We start from the raw sequence: 14,632 nt of genomic DNA on the forward strand, positions 1-14,632 counted from the left end.
AGGTGGTAGCAAAGCTTAGTTTTTCAAAACTCACGCCACTCTCTGCATGCAACCTCTCTTCCAAATTCTAAAACTCCATTTTCTCCTCCATCTCTCTAAGAACTCTTACTTCTCTCTACAAAATCTCACCATTTCTCTTCTCCGATCACCACTCAGGCACCAGTTCTACTCTTCCGGCGTAGAGGACGTCCGTTTAAACTGATCAGTTTCGGATTCTAGAATGGTAAGTTCATCCCTCCTTCATTCGTGTGTTTTCTGTAGCATGCAAACCCAGATTCTTGGTTGCATGAGTTGATCCTATCATTCTGAGTATTTTCTGATCTTGTGTTTGTTATAGTTCTTAAAACGTGCCCGTAGAACGCTAAGGCCTCTGTTAGAGGAGAACCCTAGTCTGTATCTGTTAGCGTTCGGCTATATTAGAGGTAAGGGAAGCTTATATGATTTAATTTGTATGATGTTTGAATTGCATGTACGTTCATTGAGTTGATGAATTAATATGAAGTATGATTTTTGATATGTTTGACTATATGAAGTATGAATTTTAATATGTTTGACTATATGAAGTATGATTATTTGCTATGTTATGGGTGTTTGATCTTATGAAAATAAATGTTGAGAAATGAGTTGAGATAAATGATTTTGAAGTATGAAATTTCCCTAAGATAATGTGTGTTCGTTACTGAATGGTCTTTGACCGTTCGGTTTTTATAGAGGACTCGTTTAGAACTGGATTCTTTCATTTGGAAAGAATTTATGTTGAGGACGAGCGTCTTCGTCTAGTAAAATTTGTGTACAGGCGTTCCACCAAGGATAATCTTTCCTTGGTATTTTAAAATAAAATTAAGTCTACCTGAGTAGTAGTACGTTCGTTCGTTCTTGAACATCAGTCCAATGATATCCTATATTCACCAAACGTTCGTACTGAGTAGTGCTCGGTCTTACACCAAGCGCTCATTCTCTTTTCTTTTTATAATCTATCTTGATGAAAATAGCGTTCGTCCAACTTGAATAGAGTTTTCTCTCTACCGTGTTCGGTCATTGACTGACATTTGGTTTTCTTGATGTTAAACTCAAATAAGTTAAGTATTTATAAGCGTTCGGTTTCTTCATGTGAATTCTTCTAAGTATTATTCCTTGGATGTCTTGAAGAGTCTGTATCTATTGGTTTCGGCCTATAGTATTAGCACTTGGCATGGTCTTTTCCGTGTTCGGTTTAAGCTCACACGGGTCAGTTCATTTAATTGGCCCACTTTGTAATTGACATTCGTTCCATTTGCTTCATGCGATATATATTGCACTCGGTTTCTTTCTCAACCTGATAGTAACCCTCCCGACCTTAGTCTGTTTTGGAACGGGAGACCTCTCGGTCACACTCCAAGTGTTCAGTCTAGTTAAAGGTTAAAGTTTAACGTTCGGTATTTGGAAATCTTAGTGGTCTTTGAACGAATGATTTAATTAAGATGATTATTAATGAAAGATGAAGAGAATATGATATGGATGAAATGTTTTGGATTTTGGACGAGCGTTCCGGGGAGGAATGACTCATGAATGAATATTGAAATTGGTAAAGTATGAATGTGGGCATTGCTAAGCTGGCGGTTCATCCTGATGTTCCGTGAGTACTCGTCCTCACGTAGAGGAGGGTAGGTCATGTGTGGGAACGGTAGGAGGTCCTAGTCCTTATGGTTAATTTGGACAGATAGGACTAACCTCGGGTGGCAGCTGTTGAGGATATCCCAGTTACTACATCACCCGGGTGCACGAACGTCGTAGCTACACAGATTTTATACAGTCCTGGATAGTCAGTCTAGTATTAGGCTTTGCATGAAACGTATGATGAAATTTATCTTGTGTGTTTGTTTGTGTGAAATGTATGTTTATACATGAATTAAATTACATAAGCTTACCCTGTGTTTCCTGTCTTGTCTGTTTTGTACTTTCGTCTTTGTCATTGCAATGATCATCCGTGTGGATGTGAGCAGAAGGAGACGAGTTGTTGGAAGAGGCGCTCGAAGAAGAAAACCTAGTAGAGGTAGAGGTTAAGACCGAACCGTAGAACCGTTCGGTCAGTAGCAATAGCCTGATAGTAAGGTGATCGTTCGACCACCTTCCCTTTTTGTTTTGTATGACCGTTTGGTTTAGTATTTTGTAAACCGTTCGGTCATATTTGTACCACTGTACAATTTAAATTTGTAACTTTTTCTGTAAGGTTGTTCGGCCATAAGCGTGCGCTCTACTTTAGTGTAAGACTCATCTGGATTATTATTTAATGTGATTATTCTATTATATAGTTTTAGACTGTATTTTTGGGATGCTTACAATTAAATATTTATAAAGTCTTAAAATCCTATCTATTACAGTTAAATTATGATTTTTTTATATGTTGATTATTTTATTTTAATAATATTACAAAAATATATTAAGATAATATATTAATTTAATTAATAATCCAATTTAATCATATTCATTAATCATCATTTTGAACTAAATTATTATAAATTTAATTTTAAAATTTTTATAAAATTATGTGTATTTTAATTGAATAATAATATACAAAATTGTTTATATTATATCAAATTATTATATAAAAATAATAACTTATTTAATATTTTTTTAGATGACCTGAGAGAAAACATTTCTTTTTAAACTAAAATATGTTTATTATATTTTTTTTTAAATTATTTTATTTTTAAATTTAAATAAATTCAACATATATATTATATTTTTAACTTTTCAAAGTAATTAAATTATATATCTAATGATTATAATTAAATTATATATTTAATGTCACTTTAGGTTTCTATTTTCGCCTCAGAATCTCAAATAGCTCTCTTTCTTTTTTCGCATCTCAATTAGGTCTTTACTTTTGTAAAATTGAATCAAATAGGGGCTTTCCGAAGTGTATTTTTTTAATTTTTGAATTAAAAAATAAAGTGGGGCAAAGTGGTCAAAAGAAATTAAATTAAGTGTGGCAATTCCTTTCTATGCAATTACCAAATCAAAATCGGATTGGGAGAAGATTGGGGCTTCGAATTAGTGTTCGTGCGAGAACAATGAGAATCGAAATTAACACGGAGTATAAATGTATGGAGATGAAAACGCAATTGAGCTTAGCGTTAATCTGGAAAAGTAGAAGGTGATTACACTAAACTTGCTTAAAAGGGTTGTGGTTGATAAATTGCAAGCAAAGCATATTGTTGTTGTTGGATTACTAGATTTGATCCGAGGGAGTGAGTATTGATTGTTGATTCGATTGAGAAGAGGGAATGATTGTTCAGAATTTGATTACAAAGAAGGAAAAAACATGGACTCAACGGTCCACTAGTGCAATCAAGGGAAATGGCACCGGTTATTCTTGCTTATAGGCATCGGTTCTGCAACCGAGGCATATACAGGCGAGGTAAAAAGGGATAAGCTTAGTGTCTCGGTTCTGAACCGAGTCAAAAAGGGATCGGTTTTCGCCTCGGTACCTTCTGAACTGAGGCAGTATCTCATACTGAAATGCCTCGGTTGGGACATTAACCAAGGCAGTAGAGTATTTTTTATTTTATTTTTTTAACCAATCGGTTTCGCCAGCTTTTTCGTCTCTCGCGAGACCGATCGGTTGTGACCTGCGTCCTCCTTTTCCTCCTCTCGCGAGACCTTTGTCGTGCCACCTTTACCAGACCACCACCCAAAAATCGTGCCACCTTTACCGGACCACCACAGGCCACCACGCGAGGTCTTCTTCTCCAACTGGCGCAACCATCAACAACCCTCACGGACCAAAACAGCTCGAACGGATCCCCAAAAAGAAATTCCCCAAACTCAAAACCCTAGAGAGCGGCAGTGGTGCACCTGGCAGTGGCGACGACGGCAGTGGTGCAGCCTAGAGAGCAATGCAGGCAGCCTAAAAAGAAATGGAGGTGGATGCTTCGTTCACGAAATGCAGGAACAAGATGGAAGCACCGACAAAGGCAGCAGAGGCGACACCAATGACACAACAACAACGGAGGTGGCAGCAATGAACGCCAGTGGCGACGAGAACAGAGGCGGTGCGAGGGAGGAGCGAAGGAGGCGGTCGGACAGCGGCAACGGAGGCGGGGCAAGAACGACAAAGGAGGCGCGACGAACACATAGTGGGAGGCACGAGCAGTGGGCAGTGCTGGAGAATAGTGTTTGCTTAGAGGAAGAAGAAAGATCGCGTGAAGAAAATTGTTCGCGAAAGTGGAGGTGTAGTGCCAAAAATGCTCTACTACCTCGGCCGTTCGGTCAACCGAAGTCGTTCGGTCAACTACTGCCTCAATTCTACAAAAAAGCGAGGTCGTTCGATCTCTTCAGTCTGTACATGAGAGTGGAAGTAGAGGGATTTGTAGGGATGACAGGACTAAATGCCTCGGTTAGGCACCCAATCGAGGTCGTTCGGTCAACTACTGTCTCGGTTCTACAAATAAGCGAGGTCATTCGGTCTATTCAGTCTGTACGTTAGTGGGAGAGAGGTTGTTCGGTCTCTTCAGTCGCAGTGGTATCATAGGGATTTGCAGGGATGACAAGACTAACTGCCTCGGTTAGGCGCCCAAGCGAGGTTGTTCGGTCAACTACTGTCTCGGTTCTGTAAACAAGCGAGGTCGTTCGGTCTATTTAGTCTGTACGTTAGCAGCAGAGAGGTCGTTCGGTCTCTTCAGTCACAGTGGCAGTAGAGGGATTTGCAAGGATGACAAGACTAAATGCCTCGATTACGTGCCCAATCGAGGTCGTTCGGTCAACTACTGTCTCGGTTCTGCAAACAAGCGAGGTCGTTCGGTCTGTTCAGTCTGTACATTAGTGGCAGAGAGGTCGTTCGGTCTGTTCAGTCTGTACGTTAGTGACAGGGATGACAGTACTAAAGGCCTCGGTTCTACAAACAAGTGAAGTCGTTCGGTCTGTACAGTCTGATTAGGACTAAATGCCTCGATTATGCACTCAAGCCAAGGTCGTTCAGTCTCTTAGACAAGACTAAATGTCTCGGTTAGGCGTTCACCGAGACCGTTCAGTAAACTACTGCTTCGGTCACTCAAAAAACCGAGGTCATTCAGTCTTTAGGTATTGGTTCGTTTATAATCGAGGTCGTTCGGTCTATAGGCGTCAGTTTTTCTGAAACCGAAGCGTCATGTGCGAGTTAAAATATGCTTTTTTTACTAGTGTCCCTTCTCTCTCTACAAAGTTCCCACTCAAACAAAAATAAGAAAAAAAAACACTTTCTCTTCTCTCTCGTTTTTTTTTCAGTTTTTTTCTCTCTCTGTGCAATGTAGTTCACCGAAGATAGCAAACTTCCATCGTAACAACGTCGAGAACGTGGTCCTTGGCCACCACCGTTCCAAGAGCACCTCCGTCGCCGGTGGCCACTTCCGCCTATGGCACTCCCTCTCCACCACCTCCTTCTGCCGCCTGGTCTTCAATGCCGTCAACTGTGGCGCTAGCTCCCGCTACGCCAAGAGATCAGACACGTACTCCGAGAGACACCACCACCAACCGAAACAATAGCACCAGCACAAGATGAAGCCGAATAACGAAGATCTGCTAAACCTGGCGGAGGTCAAAGCTGACACGAAAACGAAGAAGAATAGAGGACAAACTCGAGGAGGTGAAGAGCCTAGTGAAGGAGCTTCTAAAGGAAGATGAGATAGAGAAAGAAGAAGAATAAATGACGCGGAGAAGAGAAGCTGCTTCGAAAGTGAGGTTGCTAACCAAAGAGGATTTAGAAGTATGTAGTTTAATGTTTAATGTTTAATTCATTTTTACAAATTTCTTTTATTTAAAAAAAATCAAAAGACACATCAGAATCACATACATTAAATAAGCTACTCCACGTCATTTAAAAATGAAGATTAGCATGCCACGTTAACCATACACTAACGCCGTCAGGCTCAATTTGACGGAAAGTCCCTATTTGATTCAATTTTACAAAAATAAGGATCCAATTGAAACGCGAAAAAATAAGGAGATCTATTTGAGATTCTTGACAAAAATAAGGACTTAAAGTGACATAAAACCTTATAAAAATCATATATAGGTATAGGTGTATTAACTTTATAAAAAAGAAATTAAGATTTAATAAATTTTTTCAACTTATTTTATTAGTGTCTAGACACTGGATAATATGGGATTTAATATTACAATAAAAAAACAATTACTTATTTTTCTATAAAATTCTCATTCAAATTTAAGTCTTTGTCATTATCTTTCAATCTAATTTTTTGGAATTCTGCACAACAGATAGGTACGTGTAATGATCTACATTGAGTGGGAATTTAAAAATAATTATCCAAACAAAAATAGTTATTTTTATTTGACTTGTTTGGAATGATGTCCATGTGAATTAAGGTTGGATTGATTTGTAAGCTAATAACTAGTTTATTTTCTTGTGTTAAATCATTTTTTTCATTATTTTTATGGTAATACAAACTATTATACAAGTGTTGCAATATACAAAGTACTTGACAAGTCTTATAAAAGAACCAAACACATGTTTCACATATCAAAGTTAAACGTAGTGAACAACTAGATTTAAGCCAAATTAGATGTACTTCACCAATGTTTATCACAAGACATGTCTTTATGACATAGTATCATCTAATGTCTATAAACACTAGGACAAAAATATTGTGTAACGTCGGTATTTTTCGATCTTTCACATTGAACTTGAGACCGACATCATGTCGGAAGACGTTAAATTGACGTTGAATTTAATTTTAACACAATACATATGTTTTAGAATACATATGTTGTAGATCTTTGCACATATGAAGGACAACCGGTTAAAACAAACAAAAATCATACCTAAAGTAGTTAATTTTAACATGTATTTGTATCAAATGAAAGAAAGATTACATGTGATGGTCGTCAAACTTCGTTCGAGAAAAATTTGAACAGAGAAGGGAGTCTCGCGTTCTAAGATAAAGTGAATGAATTTTCAATCTCCTGCTCAAATTTTTATTGAATTCACTAACTTTTTATGTCTAACGCTAGGGCATTCGACATTTTATAACCTTTTGACGTCTAATTCTAAGGCATTTGACGTCATACGTAAGTCCATTTTCACCTCCAGGTCAAGCATTTTTGCAAAATTAACCCAATACGACGTTGGACTTCTTAATATTCAACGTCGTATAACAAGTTGAAGTCGAATTACAATTCGACGTTTAATAATTTTATTTATTTATAAAAATAATAATTTTTAATGACGTTGAATGCATGACATTATAGGTTTTTGTGTAGTAAAAATAGACAAATAATATTTCTCTATAAAGATTCCAATATGAAATATTCTTAATTAGTATACTTATGCTCAGTATTGTCATTATAACTAAAATTAATTCTATATCAAAGTTTATAATAATACTTAATATATGGTAGGTGAGCAACACATATGATGGCGTGTCATGTTAAACTTTGAATTGACGGAGACATGGCCATGCAGGCTCACAATGCTTACACAAATCTTTCGCGAATGGCTCCAAATCGATAATGCTTCACTCACTTTAAAGGAAGTTGGAAGCTTCCTCTACAATTTCAAGATCAACCCATCACCCTATCAATATTGTTAAACCAAAGTTGGATTTTAACTTTTAAACTTCATTAAAAATTGTTAAAAATAAGTAAGATTTAAACTTCAATTTTTTTTGAAAAAAAAAATTCATATTCATATTACCAACAACAACGAAAATTTAAAATATATGGTAACAAAATTTGAATTTCAAATTTGAAATCGCAAAAAATATAAAAGTGTGATAACAAATTTAATTTTGAAATTCAAAATAAGTAAAAAAACTATAAAAAAAATTGAAACTTTTTTAATATATTTGAACAATTTTTACATATTTATAACCTTTCAAAAGAATTTACATTTAAGATGGAAACAAAATTTAGAAGATGAAGACTTTCATTAACAATATAATAATATATTATAATACATAATAAAATCTAATAATATAATAACATGATAATATTAACATAATAATAATAATGAAAATAATATATGATACAACATAATAATTAAATAATTAAATAATGGCATCATTAATAAATAAAAGTAAACTAAATGAAATAATATTTCATTTAAAGTATAAAATTTTAGTAATAGTTTAAATATATTTACAATATAATTATGTCAAATTTTAATAATAATTTAAAAAATAATTTCAATAATATAGACATAAATATATAATAGAAAAAATTTTAGAAGTTGAAGAGTTCAAAAGATTTTATGAAATTATAATATTGTAATATGTAATACTATTTAATAATATGTTAATTTAATAATAATAAAAATTAAAATATAATATAAAATAATAAATAAATATTGAATAAACACATCGTGAATAAACTAAAAACAATATTACGAAATATATCTTTTTGAATTTATTCAATGTAATTTGTATTTTCAAGTGAAGTTAATTATTAAACTATTTATATTCTTTTTAATTTTTCATTTTAAGGAAAAAACGACAAATAAGAGTTTGAAATATGAATTTGTGTTAACATGTGATAAGTCCAAGCGTTCAACATTTGTATTTTTATAAAGTGTATTTTTTTTTCTGCATAGTATTTTACGTTGTTTAAACTTTCTATTTTTAGATAATCAATTCTATACATTTTTCTACATTGTACTTTTACATTTTCTAGTTTTCATATTTTTTTTATCCTCCAAAATTTATACTTTTATTGAATCTACTGAACAATTTATGCATTGCTCATCCTTTTTATTTATAATAGTATACTGTTTACAATTTTCTACATTGTTTAACTAATGTTTCATCTAAAATTGAATTTAAATTCTTAATTTTAAAACTCAATCTTTATTTAAAATAATTATATACAATAAATGTCATTAAAAATATATATATAAAAATAACTTAAATGCATTTTTAATCATAAAATCAAATATTATTTTTTAATTTTATGAAAAAATATTTATATTAAACTATAATTATATTTTTATAATCTCAAGTTAATATAATAAATATATTATAACTTTTAAAATCACATGCACTAGTATAAATAAAGAAAAAGAATATGTGACAATTATGTTTCTTAGAAACATTATCAAGCAAAGGGTCTTTATAACGACATAAAATTGCAAATCGATGTGTCGGGCAAAAATGTTATTTTTGTTAATGTAATTACAAGAAAAAAATATTAGACAAAAAAATATGGCTTAATATTGTTGGTTATATTTTCGTCAACTTTGTCAATATCAAACTTTCTTTCAAATATTTAATGTAATCTCTAATTTCGTAATTTATGTTCAATTTGATCCATTTTATTGACCACATTTAAATAGTTAACGGCAAAATATCCACAACACCAATCAGTGAATTACATGACAATTATTGGCTGGCGTGGACACATAACCCTTGCCACTTCATCATCATCTTTTACCTCCAAAAACCCTAATTTTCCACTGTACAAAAATCCTAGCCGTCGTCGTCACTCGAAGGACTCGTCAAACCACCACCAGTCTTGCATCGCCACGACCAACCTTCTCTATGCTGCAAAAACGACAGTATCTCACCCAACCTTCTTCATGCCAACTTGCAAAGAGAATTTCAGAGAAGCAATCTCAATCGCAATGAATTGTGTCGCGCCGCCATGCTCACGACCAGCCACCATCTTCGCACCTCCATCATCAAAGATTTTGAAACCCTAACCAGAAACCTTTGGCGAACATATCACGCACTGGTCGCGCTGCTGTTCCAAACGCTTTGCCACAAGCATCGCAAAACTGAATCGCGAGTTCCTCGTGCCTTTGAGCAACGTCGTCGTGAAGCTTCTTCATTCTTCACCATCCACCATCAACCTAAAATACAAAAGATCAAAACCTAGAGAACCATAAATCTCCTTCAAACAAGAAGCTCGATTCGTGCAGCAACGGTGAAGAGCCACCAACATCATCACCAACCTCTCACGAGCAAAACCCAAATCACAGAAATGCAAAGCTGAATCACGCAATCATCTTCAACCGTCGCACCAGAGCCTCTCTGCATGTTTCTCCATCGTGCCTTCTTCATTCACCTACAGGAGAAAAACTTAGAAGCATACCAACTATCACGAAGTTCACCAATACCGTCGTGAAGGAGAAACCCAATTCTCGCGTGAGGACACTCGAGCAAGCTTTTCCCTAATATGCATATGCAAATCTAAAACCCTAATTTTTGTTGGAAAAGCTGACAAAATAGTATTTCCTGAGGCGTGTAGAGTCACTGTCCTTAAGGACTTATCCGCGGTGTATTGCGCAAGTCCCCCAGGATACAATAGGAACTTCTCAGAATGTCTGAGGATCTCAGAACTAGCAAGGAACTCTAAACAGAGTATAAGAATAACTCAGAATATTTTTAGAAGAGAGAAAGAGCTAAAGAATGAAATTCAGAAAAGAGAAGAATGAGAAAGACTGAATTTTTTGGTGTGTTTTGGTACAGGGGAAGAGCTATCTATTTATAAAGCTAGGGAGGAATCAATTAAATAAAAGAAATTAAAAAACATAAAGATTTTTAACGTTGGAATTAATTCACATTGAATATTTGAACGTTGGTATGTTTAATAAAAATATTTTTGTTTTCCAATTAGAATTCTAACGTTGCAATACAACGTTCTGAAATCCAAAATCACAATTAATGCTTTTAACTTATGCAATAATATAATATTATAACAATTCTCCACATATTGCAAAAGTTGAAAGAAAAGATAAAAGCTTTTATTCTGGGTCTCATAGGATGTAATGCATCAGAGCTGGTATAGCAAGTTATATGAACCAGTCTTAGATTGAGATACTTAACACATAGTGTAGTTGGTATAGCAAGCTATATGAACCAAGGACACTTGACGTGTGTTAGAGGTTTATCAATCACAATACACCCCCACAATCCTTGTTGTTATCGTTGTGTTGCACTTACTAAGCCATGCGCATGCCTAGTATTCATGAATACTCTAGAGATCATGCCAAGATCTCATGCAAGCGGCCCCACTTGACACTCATATAGGTGATTTCATCAAGTGTATGCTGCAAATCATACACCACCCATAAGGGATATGAAAATCATTAAGACTTTGTTTAAGACAAAATTCTATCACCGTATAGAATTTTAATGACAAAGTTTAATCTCTCAATAATGCAGTCTTTATCACTTTCACACACACACACCATAGGAATGGACATAATTGATTAAAATCAATTTAGTGCTATCAGAACTAACAAGTGACTTGTTTTTACCCATATGAACCTTATTCATGGGATCTCCAATCATAAAGGTTGGGTTACCATCACTTGTTTGTTTGCAAGCGGCTTAAATCCCATTCCCCTCGATGTTTCTAATATCATTTGTCTTCCCATGGGTTTTGTCAGAGGATCTGCTAGATTTCGTTTTGACTCAACATAATCAATGGAAATAGTTCCACTCTTTAGCAGCTGCTTCACCAAATTGTGTCTCAATTGAATATGTCTATTATTTTCATTGTAATTTTTGTTTTTAGCTATAGCTATTGCCGATTGGCAATCACAGTGTATTGACACAGATGGGGTTGGTTTCATTCCTAGTGAAATGTTTGCTAAGAAGTTTTTCAACCACTCAGCCTCACTACCATCCATCTCAAGAGCGACAAACTCAGATTCCATTGTTGATCTTGTAATAATTGTTTGTTTGGCTGATCTCCATGTAATCGTACCACCCCCAAGCGTGAATACATAACCACTAGTGGATTTTGTCTCATCTGAATCAGAGATCCAGTTAGCATCAGTGTACCCTTCTAGTACAGTGGGAAATCCACTACATTCAATGGCATAATCCATTGAACCTCTTAAGTATCTCATAAGCCTAGCAAGTGCATCCCAATGTTCCTGATTTGGACATTGAGTGTACCTACTTAGTCTACCTACTGCATAAGCAATATCAGGTCTAGAAAAGCTCATCAAGTGCAGTAAGCTCCCAATTATCTGGGCATACTGAGGCTGAGATAATGATTCTCCTCTATTTTTCACTAATTTAGAGTTAGCATCATAAGGGGTACTCACTGGTTTTAAGTCATAAAACCCAAACTTCTTAAGAAGTTTATCAATGTATTGTTCTTGAGATAGTAATATACTATCTCCCTTCCTTATGATTCTAATACCTAAAATCACATTGGTTTCACCCATGTCTTTCATTTCAAATTTTGATCCTAGAAACAATTTAGTTCTAACGACAATCTCATTGCATGTACCAAAGATTAACATGTCATCCACATACAAACATATAATGACACAATCACCATTTTTGAACTTAGAGTACACACATTTATCAGCATCATTAGGTGAAAACCCATCACAAAGCAACACATTATCAAGTTTTTCATGCCATTGTTTTGGTGCTTGTTTCAACCCATATAAGGATTTTAAGAGTTTGCATACTTTATCCTCTTGACCAGGTACAACACACCCTTCAGGTTGAGTCATATAAATTTCCTCCTCTAAATCATCATTCAAAAAGGCTGTTTTAACATCCATCTGATGTATCACTAGTTTATGGATAGCTGCTAAGGCTAACAACACTCGAATAGAGGAAATTCTAGTCACTGGAGCAAAAGTATCAAAGTAATCTATGTTGGGTTTTTGAGTAAAACCTTTTGCTACTAATCTTGCCTTATATTTCTCTATGGATCCATCAGGGTGATACTTTTTCTTAAAGAAAGTGCACTAAGTAGAGTGTGTCAGCATACCTTGTTCGCGTAAGTCCACTCTTCAACTAGTTTTGAGTTTGAAGGAATAGTGGAGTCGGGCTTCGGAGATGAAAGAGCAACAACAACTCCATACATGTCTAAAAGGGTGGAAACGCGTTCTTGCCAGCGTCGGAAGTTCTGTCCAGAGAAAATCTCGATTTTTGACACGTCCGGAAGAGATTTTGCGAAGACCGTTTGGGTTCCGGAAGTAATGGTTTGGCTCTCTGAAGGCATGTTGTTGATGTCACCCATAAGTCCTTAAGATTGTTGGAAAAGCTGACAAAATAGTATTTCCTGAGGCGTGTAGAGTCACTGTCCTTAAGGACTTATCCGCGGTGTGTTGCGCAAGTCCCTCAAGATACAACAGGAACTTCTCAGAATGTCTGAGGATCTCAGAACTAGCAAGGAACTCTAAACAGAGTATAAGAATAACTCAGAATACTTTTGGAAGAGAGAAAGAGCTAAAGAATGAAATTCAGAAAAGAGAAGAATGAGAAAGACTGAATTTTTTGGTGTGTTTTGGAACAGGGGAAGAGCTCTCTATTTATAGAGCTAGAGAGGAATCAATTAAATAAAAGAAATTAAAAAACATAAAAATTTTTAACGTTGGAATTAATTCACATTGAATATTTGAACGTTGGCATGTTTAATAAAAATATTTTCGTTTTCCAATTAGAATTCTAACGTTGCAATACAACATTCTGAAATCCAAAATCACAATTAATGCTTTTAACTAATGCAATAATATAATATTATAACAATTTTTTGGTGAAGAAAGGGGTTGCCACATGTCAAGCCCTCATTGGGGTGACCATCATTAGCACATGTCAAGCCCTCATTGACACAATCATCATTAGTCAACTCTAGTTCTAGCCATGTCAGTCAATAATTGTTATTCACTGATTGGTGTTGTGGACATTTTGTTGTTAACGATTTAAACGTGGTCAGCTAGAAAGACTAAATTGAACATAAATAATGAAATTAAGAATTACATTGAACATTAAAAAAAATAAGTTTCATCTCAAACAAACCCAACGAAAATAGAAACTAGTCAAAAGATATTTATATGGTATCTTTTGATCTGGATTACCTTTTAAATTTCAAAGAATACATTTTCAATATCATCAATCAATAATAATTGAAAGTAATGTCTTATAAGAGTTAAACTTTACCTGCCACGTCTAGTATTCAAACATCCACAACTCTATATTGCTATTTCTAGAACAAAAACCAAGAAAGGATTGAAAATTCTAATTTTAGACGAAGATAAAAATATGATTACGACAACTAAAAAATATTGTCTACAAATATTAAACTCTTTAAAAATGTCAAACTTACAATATTTGCCATACAAAAAAAATATACACATTCTTCTTATTTTAAATTTTATTTCTATTACAAAGTATGTTTATCAAAATTACATTTAAGTTACTTTGTAAATTAATCGAAAATGAAATATATATATATATATATATATATATATATATATATATAAGTGTTCCTTATAAATAAATTATTTTTTATATCAATATAAAGTTATGAAGTAATGCAAAATTATTGAAAACTAATTTAATTTTATGAACATTCACATTTGGTACTCTTCTATATACACTTTAATTTTAACATATAGTATGAATGATTGTATAATTTTTTATTAAAATATAGTATTATTTTTTTCATTGATCTGCTTTTACGGTCTGAAAACTAGTTTAAACATTCTACGGTTTTTCTCAAATTAAAAAAATAAACCTCCTAGAAAAGAAGCAACTTTCTAGCACAACTCTAACAAATTATGTTTATTTATTTAACTAATCTTCATCCAATTACTTTTATATCTTACAATTTTTCTACTAGTACCTGTACGGAGAATGGGTTGTATAATGTCAAAACATGCCTACCGTGTACAAATTCTTACAAGTAATAA

This window comes from Vigna umbellata, chromosome 8 (genome assembly GCF_029865625.1).
Source record: "Vigna umbellata cultivar VRB3 chromosome 8, Vumbellata_1.0, whole genome shotgun sequence".
In the NCBI taxonomy this organism is placed as follows: Eukaryota; Viridiplantae; Streptophyta; class Magnoliopsida; order Fabales; family Fabaceae; genus Vigna; species Vigna umbellata.